Here is a 13,340-nt window from a genome sequence, read left to right as displayed (position 1 = left end):
CATTGTTGAGGTCAACAACCACAAGAGTAACGTGTTCCTTGTTCTTTTTCTTTGCCGCTACCACATTGATGACATCATTTATGCACATCGCTGCAGACTTGTTTTTTTGGTATGCATAAGATCTGTAGGGTATAATCTTGTTTTCTTGTATATGCTTTTCCAGCCTGGCTTTCACCATGCCATTTACTGTCTTGGCTACAACCGAAATGAGGGATATAGGTCGAAAATGTTTTAAGTCAGTCAGATCCATGTTTTTTTTCGGTATTGGTACTGTGGAGATAATGTTTTTTATCTCCAATCGGCCGACTAATTATTTCGAATTAAATAAAACTCGGCGCAGAAATAAAATTACGATATGTTCTTTAATGCGTGACATCCAAATTGCAAGTGTGGCTTGCCTGCCCTTTACATTGCCGCTCCGATCGCTAAGCGCAGCTTCGCTCGGCCGACGTCGGTAGGCAGACGTAAAGCGGAGATAGCGAAGAGCGAGCTGGCAGAGAGCGTTTAGCAGGGCAAGCAAGCGCAAAGCTTTAACAAACAAATGAGTGACATAGACATAAGTAACAAACAAAATAAGCGGCTGAGGGCCAAGAATTAGGTGCTATTTGGCAAGCAGCTAATCGGCTGGGTTCTGCTCCGAGCATTCCCCCCCCGTTGGAAGGCAAAGGCTTTCAACAGATCCATCCTGAAGGGGCAGAACCGCTATTTTTCCAACGGCCCTCTTGAAGATGCTTGCTTGGGCGCAGCTGGCGGCTACGCTGGGATGATCGTCGCCTTCTTTACGAAGGCGGCTTGTCGTGACTACGTCTTGATCATCGGGAACCTCTGTAATTGCATAGAATGGCAGGAAATTTGGCAATGTAGAAACTGTTGAAAGTTGAATTTCATTTGGCGTGGATATGTAGGTTTTTAATATATGGAAAAGTTCGCGCTGCAGTTCCTGATTCTCCGATCGCAGTTTTTCCACTTGCACCTGGCACTCGAGCAGCTGCTTCCTGCATTGCTGCTCTAAGTTTTGGTACTCCAGCGTTGTGGGTCGAAAATCGTCAATAGAGATGCACGAGGAATTTTCAAAAGCGGTTAAAGCTGCACGCTTATTCTCCGAGCTATCAATGCTTCCTGATACTATCCAACCAAGTGTTGTCTCCTGCAATGTTGGCAATTGGGCTGATAGTCGAATCTGTCCGACGCACATTAAATCGAAGAACAAACCAGAACCTATCAACAGATCGATACGTTGCGGCTTGGAGAAATTAGGATCAGCTAGTTTTAGATTATTCGGCATTGGCCAATCCTTTGCGTCTACGCCGAAGTTAGGCTGCATTTCCGTAATTGAGTTGGTGACAATTGCAGCGAAGGAAGCTCGATAGCTTGCGTCCTGGGATTGTACAACTATATGTACAGACTTGCTCGAAGGTAGAATGGAATCTCCGATTCCAGAGATGTGAACATAAGACGAGCGATGATCCAACTGCAACTGATCAGCAAGTCTAGATGTTACAAAGTTTGCCTGTGATGCAGAATCCAAAATGGCACGACATGGGATAAGTGCTCCATAACGATCTGTTACATGGACGAGGGCAGTAGGTAGCAACACGTTCTGGCTAGGCTGAGATTTCTGGATCGAGGGGGGAGGGCTAGAACACCCGCTTGCTAAAAGCACAGTCGCGGCCTCTTGCTGGATCGATTCCTCGGCCGGTGAAGAGGAAGATGAAGCACCAGTTCCCGATGGAATGTGGAGTAGCGTGTGATGTTTGGCCTGGCAATGCCTGCAAAGTCCTGACCTGCACCTCTGCAATTCATGGCCTTTGTTGAGGCAGTTCAAACACAAGCGGCTCTTCTTTGCTTCTTTGTATCGTTCAAACGCAGAGAGATTCAGGAATGCCTGACATCTAGATATGTAATGCTCGGAGGAATTGCAATGGTTACATATGGGGTTAGGATGGTCGTTACTGGAGGTGATAAGGGTGACAGGTTTGTCTTCTCCCACCTGTTGACTAGGACTTGTTGCCATGGCTGATCCTAAATTCTCCAGCATCCGACATCTCGCTTCCAAAAATGAGGCCATGCTTGACCACCGAGGCAATCCTGACGTCGGCAAGTTCTCTTCCCATTTCTCCTTTGTTTTGTGGTCCAGTTTCGTGCCTATGATGAAAATCAGCAATCTGAAGTGCACGCAAGTGCGAATTGATTTTGTCGCTGAGCGCGCGCAAGCCGATAGCTGAGCCCTTCTCCACCCCTTGCAGCCCGAAAATAGCCTTGACGTGTGCCTGAAAATGTAACAGTTTATTACCGAATCGCAACATTAGCAAATTCAACGCCTTGTCGTAATTCTCCTTAGAAAGTTCCAAGGAACGTATCGTATCCAGCGCAGCACCATCTAGACATCCACGAAGATATTGGAATTTTTCGATGATTGGTATACGATGGTCTTTGTGCACCATTGTCGAGAACATCGAGTGGAATTCTGGCCAATCCATGTAGTTCCCCCCGAATCGCGGAAGCTGCAACTCGGGCATTCGAGAACGGCCTATACTTTAATAGGCGAACAACGACGAATTCCCCTCGAGAGTATGCCGAGCCGTTGAATTGGCAACATTTACCGTGCGAGCAGCCATCAACTCCCGCGACAGCCTGGACCTAACCTTCACATAAACATTCGAAAAGTCCAGTCGGGCATCATGGGCTAACTGCAGGAAATCCAGCCTTTCAAGGCTCGTTTGAGCGGCATCGAAATCCGCATTCATTCGCTCGATTTGCTCTAAGCGAGCTTGAAGTTCTGCCTCATCGAACTCGGCAAGCTCTTCCTTGGTGAGAAAGCGATCCATGGCCTTTAGTTGGCGCGCGATGGACTCGGCCTTGTGCTTGTAGAAATCTACATCACTCGGCATTGCTGCGTTCGCGACATTGGTAGGCTCAGGTGCTGCCATGTTGAGGTTTTAAAAGAGTCACTCAGCTCGACCGAAAAAGACACCCTGTATACGTATAAACGTGGGAACCGAAAGCAAAGGGATTACAGCTAATGCCTTTAGCTGTGCGGCTGTGCGAGCTGTCCGATTCCGCTTTGTACTCCGCTTGTGTGTATTAGTGAGTTCGCTGCACTGCCTACCGCACTGCACTGACCAAATTGTCGCGACAGAGAAATTAATAGCCAGCAATGCGTGTATGTAAGTGTATGTAAGTGTGTTTTAGCACCGAATTGTGCTTAACCGCAGAAAATTTGCTAGGGCTAACGAATGTCGATAGCGAATGATTATTAATTGACACTGCAACTCAGAGATCACGTCGGGGTCACCAAATTTTATGTGGAGATAATGTTTTTTATCCCCAATCGGCCGACTAATTATTTCGAATTAAATAAAACTCGGCGCAGAAATAAAATTACGATATGTTCTTTAATGCGTGACATCCAAATTGCAAGTGTGGCTTGCCTGCCCTTTACATTGCCGCTCCGATCGCTAAGCGCAGCTTCGCTCGGCCGACGTCGGTAGGCAGACGCAAAGCGGAGATAGCGAAGAGCGAGCTGGCAGAGAGCGTTTAGCAGGGCAAGCAAGCGCAAAGCTTTAACAAACAAATGAGTGACATAGACATAAGTAACAAACAAAATAAGCGGCTGAGGGCCAAGAATTAGGTGCTATTTGGCAAGCAGCTAATCGGCTGGGTTCTGCTCCGAACAGGTACAATTCTGATAGATCTCCATTCGACTGGGAAATCGCACATAGCCACTCGACGGTTGTAAAAATGTACAAGTTCTGTCTTTATACTAGTGTTAAGAGCACTCAGCATCTCGTATGTGATGTGATCTATTCCTCCTGCCGTTTTTCTGTTTCTGACTAACACAGCCTCTAACTCTTCCAAGGAAAAGAAAGGATTTTCATTGTTCTTGGTTGAGTACATTTCTTCGTCTACATCCTTTGCTTCTGAGGTTATTTGTTCGTTAAGGAATTCCAGGTATGGCCCAGCTTTGTCAGGGTTGAAAATTTCTGGGGTGTCCTCTTGACAGTTTTTTAGATTTCTGAGGAATCTCCAGGCTTCTCTTGAGTTCGATTTTACATTTAACTCTGTTAACTTCCTGGCATAGCTAGTTCTTTTGGCAATTTTAACAGATTTTTTCCATTTAACCTTGAGGTTAACAGCAGAACAATAATTTTGAAAGGAGGGTTCTGAAGCTGCCTTCTTCTGCGACTCTGCAAACTCCCTGAATAATTTGGCTAAATTCTCGTCCCACCATAATTTTGGACATTTGTTTTTGATTTCATAAGTAGCTGCTTTTATTTCCTGTTGGATGTTCTTCGCTAAATTATCCATATCTTTGTCGGCCTCAAACTGGCTTAGCTTTTTCAGTAGCCTGTTTTTGGCAAGGAAAGTTTTGAGTTTGTGTTGATATCCTGCTGTTTCAAAGGTTATTGGGTGATGGTGGCTGCCTCCTAGGTAAAACTTTTCGCATTTCCAATTCTCTATATGAATACCCTTTGTGAAAGTTAAATCGAGTACAGACCCTGATGTTGAGTCGATGTGTCTTCTGAATGTGAGACTGTGGTCATTTGCTAGACTGTAGCCAGCATTTGACATAGCTTGCATGAGAAAAGTTCCCTTTCCACTGTTGGTTCTGTCTCCAGAAAAGGTATGTCTTGCGTTAAAATCTCCTGAAATTATGACTTTTCCGAATGCATCTAAATATTCAAGGAGATTGTTAATCGCTTGCTTGAAGGATGCAAGAGACAACAAAGGTTCAAAATATACTGAGGTGATAAGAAATTTATCTTTGTTGTTGATGGTTCTTGCTATAATTATATCTTGCTCTGTCTCATATATCAGTCTTTTAACTCTTAATTCTTTTTTGTAGGCAATCGCCACTCCTCCATAACCGTCCTCTCTATGTTTTTCTAACATATTGAAGTTAGCTAGTTTCCTATAACGGAGATCGTGAGAGAAAACTTCAGCCAGAATGGCAAAGTCGAAGTTTTCATTGTTTAAGTAGAATACTAGGTCGTTTTTATTGGCTTTAATAGATTGAATGTTATGTTGTAAAAATTTCATATTTATTTAGATGTTTTAAAAAGGTTCGTTTCTCTCTGTTTGTTCATTTTTCTGTCTGCATTATGTTCCATATTGTAATCATTTGTACTGGTCACTTTTTTTGATGGATGTGACACATCATTTGAGTCGACTAAACGAGACAACATGTCAACCATCTGTTGAATGGTAAATTTGTTTTCTTTTAGTTCTTTGTTTTCAAAAAATGGTACGTGATTACTAGAATCGCTGGTATATGATTCTAAGTGATAGTGGGGTTTTTGTGCAGGAACCAAAGGTCTCTGCACTAACCTGCTCGCATAATTGTGTTTTTTTAAAACTTCATTTGCTTTAACGTTTTTGGTTTGAACATTTTCCTCATTTATGTCTAGTTTTGGATAGTTTTTTTCATAATTATCTAACAGCGAAAAATTTTGATGGATTGAGTAAGTGCTAAGCACTTCTTACGCGCGATTTTTTTGATTGTCATTATTTTGTTAATGTCCATCTCCTTTTCTCATACTGGGCACATCAGTCTGTCCCTAGCTGAGTGATTTTTCCCATTGCAAAGGATACACTTGAGACCAGTGCACGACACATTGCACTCCTCGACTCCGCATTTATAGCACCTCCTAGCTGATTTGCATCTGGTCGAAGTGTGACCAAGTCTGCCACAATTATAACATTGCCTTACTCTGGGAACATATATGCTTACTTTCATCCCACATATCCCAAAAAGGGATACCTTTTCTGGGATGTCTGAACCCTCAAAACCAATTTTTACTGTTTCTAATGGTATGAGCTTGAATGTTTCGTTGTTGTCATCGGTTGTAATTTTCTGCCTTCTTGCTAATCTTTCAATTGACTTAATTTTTATGTTAGAAGTAATATTATCCATAATTTCATTCTCAGAAAAACCGAGGGGCACCCCTTTAATTACTCCGTAGGATTCCACATAGTCTTTTGGTATAAATACCACTAAATTCATTTTTTTTAACTCCTCATTTAAAACTAAATCATTTGCTTCGCTGAAAACCTTAAAATAAATCTTGTATAGAGTGGCGCAAGAGCTACGATTTCTTTAATTCCTTTGATTTTAAGGTGTCTTATTTTTTCAAAAAAGAATAAGCCATTTTTGGTGTTTTTGTTTTCGAAGATGGTACTGTTCTTAGTCGATACTAGTACAGCCGCATCACCGATGTGGCACTCACTATACAACACTGTTTCTCTTTCGATACCTACATTTGATGGGTTTATAATCGGATTAGTATTTTTATTCAGTGTTTTAGTCATTTCAGTATTTCCAGTAAAACCATTTATGGCATTTGTGTGAGAATTGTGAACGGTCACACCGTCAGAAGCCTCCACCATTTTGTTACTGTCATCGTCTATCAGCATTTTGTTATTTATGACTGTATTGGTGTTGTCGCTTTTTTGTTCCTTGCGCATCTTTTTTGCTGGGTACTTTTCGTTAGTCAAGCTGTCGAATATGTCCTCTTTCACACCTGAACACAAAGCACTGAAGTTTTTTGCTATTGTTTTTTGGGTTTGAATTTTGCCGCTTTTTGCCACCTGATCAGGGGGTTTCAATTTGGCAGACACCGAGTGACCGGCGTCCGCCATACTTGCTGGTTTAACAAGATTGCCAAAGACTTACCTCTCCTTTGGGAAATGAAAAGAGGAATAATTTATATATTGATGAAGATTTGTATGAAATAAACAATGATCCAATTTGTACAATCACTTTTAATTAAGCCTTTGTTGCTTGGAAAAAGTCACTTTTCAGACTGTTAAGAAAAAACACGACCGGTCTCGCTCGCTGATGAAACGGAAGTGACCGAAAGCAATTTGATTCAGCTTGAATACAAATAATACGTCAGTATATTTTCGGCATATTTTGAAATTTGTGACGTAGTTTCGGTATATTTCTGAGTGTCTGTTTACCATTGCACGTATGAAAATAAAAGTGAATAATAAAAGTAAGCAAAAATAAGCATTCAACTTTATCAAGTGTGTGTCAAGTGTCGAGAAAGAGAATACGTTTTTAGACAGCTGCGACAGAGCCTGGAATATGTATTAATATATGCAGTAGACACCCCACGAAATTCGCCGAATAAATACAAGTGTGTGCGTGTGTTTATTGGGGTTAAAAAAACTAAAACAAACAACGTCACGGCAAGAGCATTGCCAGCAGCAAGAACACACGCCCTACTTTGTAAAATTAAATTCCTGTTAAAACCACATACATTCAATCGGTTTGAAACGCCAAGGTTTACCCCGATTCTGCCCCATGGAAGGCCAATGCTTAATTGCTTTTGTCCTACCTGCTTTTCCGTGAATTTACGATGTCATCGGTTAAGTTACGCACGCACACACTCCCCTCTCTGTCGGTGTCGGTTCGCCGCTGCCGCCGCCGCCTGTCAATTCTCGCTCTGCCTGCCTTGTCGGTTGTCGGTGTATTTTTAATCGCTTTTCTCGCCCAAGAATATTAAAGAAAGGAGAGGAGAGGAGAACTACACACAACGCGCAATCAAATATATGAGTTATTGTTTATACAGTCAAGGAAAAAAGTCAACATACAGCACCGATTTTTCAATATTTCGGGTTTTCGCAATGAAAATTAAAAAAGTTGGTATGCCATTATTTAGGACACTTAAAGTTATTATTATTTCAGAAAAAAAACTTAAACAAAAATGATGTATACTAAAGTTACAACGAAAAAACATAAAATGTTCACGGAAAAAAGTGTACATACAGCCTCTATGCTTTTGTATTATAGTCTCAAAGTCATCTTAATATTAATACTTTTTATACTTTTAATATTTGGTTGGTCCACCATTGGCATCTATTACAGCCTGTAGTCGTCGGGGCATCGATGCCACCAAATTTTCGGTTGTTGTGGGCGGAACTTCGGCCCAAGCTCGAATGAGGGCGGTTTTGAGGCTTTCCCGACTGCTGATGTTATACTTCCGTACCAATCTTTCTAAAATGTCCCAAAGATGTTCGATTGGGTTAAGGTCTGGGCATAATACAGCAACCAATCACGCACAACATGTGCGGTGTGCTTTGGATCGTTGTCCTGTTGGAAGATCCAACTGCTTCCCAGGCTCAATGTATCCACCGATGTGCTCCAAAATTGGCGGAACACATCGAAAAGTGTTCAGGAGTCATTGTGCACCCAAAAACAATTGCCAATTTTTTGCACAGGATGGTTTCAAGAGCCGAGTTCCACGAAAGAAACCATTGATTTCAGAAAAGAATCGGATTTTGCGCCTGGAATTCGCCAAAGCGCACTTAAATAAGGATCCAAACTTTTGGAAAAGCGTTTTATTTACAGATGAAAATAAATACAACATTTTCGGAAGTGATGGCCGTTCCAGAGTTTGGAGAAAGGCAAACACCGCTCTTGACCCTATAAACATAATACCCACCGTCAAGCATGGAGGTGGTACTGTAATGGCTTGGGGCGCTATGGCGTCGCCTGGAGTAGGTAATTTGGTGTTTGTGGAAGGGAATATGGATCGCTTCCAGTATAAGAAGATATTGGAAGAAAATTTGGAAACATCGGTGCATACATTGAGCCTGGGAAGCAGTTGGATCTTCCAACAGGACAACGATCCAAAGCACACCGCACATGTTGTGCGTGATTGGTTGCTGTATTATGCCCCAAGACAGCTTCGTTCACCACCCCAATCTCCAGACCTTAACCCAATCGAACATCTTTGGGACATTTTAGAAAGATTGGTACGGAAGTATAACATCAGTAGTCGGGAAAGCCTCAAAACCGCCCTCATTCGAGCTTGGGCCAAAGTTCCGCCCACAACAACCGAAAATTTGGTGGCATCGATGCCCCGACGACTACAGGCTGTAATAGATGCCAATGGTGGACCAACCAAATATTAAAAGTATAAAAAGTATTAATATTAAGATGACTTTGAGACTATAATACAAAAGCATAGAGGCTGTATGTACACTTTTTTCCGTGAACATTTTATGTTTTTTCGTTGTAACTTTAGTATACATCATTTTTGTTTAAGTTTTTTTTCTGAAATAATAATAACTTTAAGTGTCCTAAATAATGGCATACCAACTTTTTTAATTTTCATTGCGAAAACCCGAAATATTGAAAATTCGGTGCTGTATGTTGACTTTTTTCCTTGACTGTATGATAAAATGGAAATCAAAGTAATAAGAGCACTATTTTAATCTCAACAGAGCTGGAAAATACGAAAGAAACCCTCATACATATGTATGTATGATGTGCGCGTGTGTGAGTGTGGTGCATTCAAGGCTGATAAAACAACACAAAAAAACAGAGCAAGTGACTAACTAAAAGGCGACAAACACAAAACTACGAGCTATTCATTACGCACGGAGCAACAACTAAACCCGATACTCAAAATGAGTATTGGGGTATATTAGATTTGTGGTAAAAGTGGATGTGTGTAACGTCCAGAAGGAATCGTTTCCGACCCCATAAAGTATATATATTCTTGATCAGCATCAATAGCCGAGTCGATTGAGCCATGTCTGTCTGTCCGTCTGTCCGTCCGTCCGTCTGTCCGTCCCCTTCAGCGCCTAGTGCTCAAAGACTATAACAGATAGAGCATCGATGTTTTGGACCCAGACTTCTGTGATATGTCACTGCTACAAAAATATTTCAAAACTTCGCCCCGCCCACTTCCGCCCCCACAAAGGACGAAAATCTGTGGCATCCACAATTTTAAAGATATGAGAAAACCAAAAACGTAGAATTGTAGAGAATGACCATATCTTTAAGACTGCGGAATCTGAATTGGATCGTATTATTATTATAGCCAGCATCAAAAAAACAATTTAATTTTTTTCTCGCCCTGTCTCTCTCTAACACACAAGTAGCATAGGCGGCTTTGCTTAGAGTAAAACATTAGCGCCTAGATCTCAGAGACTACAAAAGCTAGAGCAACCAAATTTGGTATCCACACTCCTAATATATCGGGCGTTAACGTGTTTTTTTCAAAATTTCGCCACACCCCCTTCCGCCCCCGCAAAGGACGAAAATCTGGGGATATTCAAAAATCTCAGACTATTAAGGCTAGAGTAACCAAATTTGGTATCCGCACTCCTGTTAGATCTTACTATAAAACGTGTATCTCAAAATTTCACCCCACCCCCTTCCGCCCACACAAAGGACGAAAATCTGTTGCATCCACAATATTGCACATTCGAGAAAACTAAAAACGCAGAATCATAGATAATGACCATATCTATCAGATTGCTGAATCTGGATCAGATCAGATCATTTTTATAGCCAAAAGGAACAAATCAATTTGCACTGGCTACGCAGCCCCCGACGTCACGCGCAGACTGATTTTCTGTCTCTCTCGCACGCACTCCTTGTCGTGTCGTTTAATATTAGCGGCGTCTGCCGGAGGAGAGCCATACTGACTTAGTATCGGGTATAACTGTAGAGTTGCGGTGTCCGCAGCAACTCACAACGTTCCCCCTCGTTTTTTTCCTTTATTTGATTGATTGATGTACTTAATTAAAAAAAAATATAAACCAAGGCTTTGAAATTGAAACATAATTTTCAGAATTAAATAATACTATACATATAAACAAAAACGTAACTTTAAATAATAAATGATAGATAAACTACATAAACTCGATGGATGGCCCAAGACGCGGATTGCGGCTCATTTTCTGCTGGGCCCTGGTCTACGGAACGTGTTTCCCCTGAAGCTTCGATCGACATGTCCTCCTCGCAATCCTCTAGCTTATCGCCGCCAAAGGGCTCATCATCGCTAATAGTGCCTTTTTCGTAGGTGAATTTGAAGTGCCGTACATTTTTCTTTGTACTGAAAATAACTCCACGACTTTCACGCTTGCTGGTCCCTGGTTTTTTCAGAATTGACTGGCGTCCCTTATTGGGAGGGGGGGTATGATTAAGAGCGTTTTGTTCGGCTGCGGCCAATATAGTAGACTTGAGCAGAGTGTTGCCACCATTGGAAGAACGGCTCTCGCCTACAGACATGCGCAGGACGGTGCGAGCAGGAGAGAAGGACCGACGGTCGCGTACTACGATCACACGCTGAGTGCTGCTGCGAGATGGAGTTTGCGGGGCATCGTCCGCTGATACCACATCCGCCTTAGCCTTTTTCATTTCAGCATGAGCCTTGCGGAGTAATTGCATCAAGTTACTGCTGGCCTTGACCTTGGGCTTAGCGTTTAAATTGTTGCCCAGCTTAGACTTTGGTTTGGCCACAGGCTTGGCTGGTATTTTCGATTCCTCAACTGCATCGGGGTCCTGCCAATTGTTCTGTTTCCATCGCTTCAAGTTATCAAAGCGCTTGTCAACATTCTCACTCTGGAGTCGCAGCATGTCCCACCACCCTTCCAGATCCTCTGCCTGGACGGGTTTCGTCTCCTCGCTGCCATCGTAGGGTCGATGGTTCTTGCCCGTAGCTCCCGCCTCGCAACGGTCAATCAGACCGCTGAACTGCATAAATTTCTTGGTAGAGAGCAAATTTGTCTGTCCAATGGCCACATTGATCATATCTATGCCGCCCGTCTCAACCAGATGCGCCTCATTCTCCTTGCTATAGGCTTCCCACTCGCTGCAGATATCTCGCAGTCGTCGAATCTCATTCTCCAGCTGTATGCGAAAGTAGAGCACCGACTCGAGGGCCCGCCGATTGGCAACAGGATACTCCTCACCGGGCAAATACATGCTGTTTCGCTTCTCACGATCACAGCGAGAGTTGACTTTACCGCGCGAGACGCTCACATATGGACATCGTCATATGGGCTTCTCATCGGAAATCCTGCGAGGAGGGGTTTGCTCCGCAGCTGCCTTCAGAGTAGAATTTTCTTGTTCTTTATCATCTGGATCTGGAAACCAATAATATTACATTTTACTCCATTTTATTCCTGTTGTACTTACCCTTAGCCAGATATGGATCCAAGATCAAACTCTCTTCAGCTGCCGTTGTTATCAAAGAGTACCTAGAAAAGTCAAATTTCCGCTTCGCTTTCGAATCTCGGTGGCTGCTCATTGGACCCACTGGACTCAGATTTGAAATCTCACCCAAGGCTTAAATCATTTCTTGACTGCAATTGTTCGTCTTGCACTGCGTGAATGTGGCCAGAGCAGGGAAACTTATCTTCTCTTCCAGCGGCGTATTGGGAGGCAGTGGGAGTTCAGTGGTCCCAGCCTCAACCAACTCTCTCATCAGCTCCGGCCGATTTCGAACATTCTTTTGAAGACCTACGTACTTGCTGACGTTGCTCTTGGCCTTCATTCTGGTCGACAATTGGCTGGCAAGCTTGTTTTTTATTGCCGGCCCTTTTGCTACTGCGGTCGACTTAAATTTTCCCGCAGCTCCCCCTCCGCCGCCTCCTTGAATGGGCTTTGGTTTCACTGCTGGTATTTTTAAGGTGGGCTTACTCACGGCCGGCTTTTCGAATGGTTGCGTCCTCACATTTGGCAAATGAACAACCCCATTTGCAGAAGGTCCAACGACCAAATCTGCTGCCTTGGGCTTTGGGCCTGCTGTAGGCTTCAAGGGCAATGCACGTGAAGGTGCAGGCTTCACTGTGGCTGGCTGGACATTCCTTGCTGATGTTTGATGTTTCATGTTTGATGTTTGGGTCTTCACAGTGACCGGTTCAGGACGCGACGTTGCATGTTGCAGCTTTGCCATGGTTGCCGCAGGCTGAGTGCGCAATCTGGATGGATGACCCTGGGTACGCAATTGGGTTGCCAAAGGCTTTTTGGCGGCACAAATGCCGGAGCGTTCTCCTGCTCTTTCTGGGGGTTTGTCGCAGGTTTAAGTGTTTCGGTTTTATATGTGAACATCTTTTGACCACGACGAGCTATTTGCTCGTTCTTTGTTTGTTCCTTCCTGGCAGCCTTCCAATCCACGAAGCGCTTTATGTAAAGGTCCCGGGTGGGGTTCCTCTGCTGCTGAGGCAGCTCTGGTTTTCGATTCTCCTTAGGAGGAGCGACATAGGTAAGGCGTGGCTGCGCCTCCTCTGAGGGCGGTATAGGTGCCGCACGCTTGACGGGAGTTGGACTAACACTAATAATGCGCTGTTTTGCAAGCGCCGCATTCTGTAGTTCCCGGTTCTGCTCATTGAAATTGCGTGGGCTGAAAGCAAGTGATTGCTGTTTATATAATTCCCTGTGGCGCTGCATTATGACGTCGAGCAGTAATTATTTAGGAGTTTAAAAAAAATGGAGGGACGCTTCTTAAAAATGGCGCCTTTTCAGCGTGCCATACCGATGAAAAAACGAACTTAGCCCACTTAAGCCCCTTTATTTAAACTGGATAACAACTCGAGTT

General features: G+C 43.3%; 1 pseudogene; it reads right to left on the bottom strand.

The window, feature by feature from the left end:
• Positions 1–10,564: 10,564 nt before the first annotated feature.
• On the bottom strand, positions 10,565–13,248 carry LOC117191128 (annotated as a pseudogene).
• Between the last annotated feature and the right edge of the window lie 92 nt (positions 13,249–13,340).

This window comes from Drosophila miranda (genome assembly GCF_003369915.1).
Source record: "Drosophila miranda strain MSH22 chromosome Y unlocalized genomic scaffold, D.miranda_PacBio2.1 Contig_Y1_pilon, whole genome shotgun sequence".
In the NCBI taxonomy this organism is placed as follows: domain Eukaryota; kingdom Metazoa; phylum Arthropoda; class Insecta; order Diptera; family Drosophilidae; genus Drosophila; species Drosophila miranda.
The sequence above is the reverse complement of the archived record's forward strand: the minus strand, read 5'-3'. Positions and strand labels throughout refer to the sequence as shown.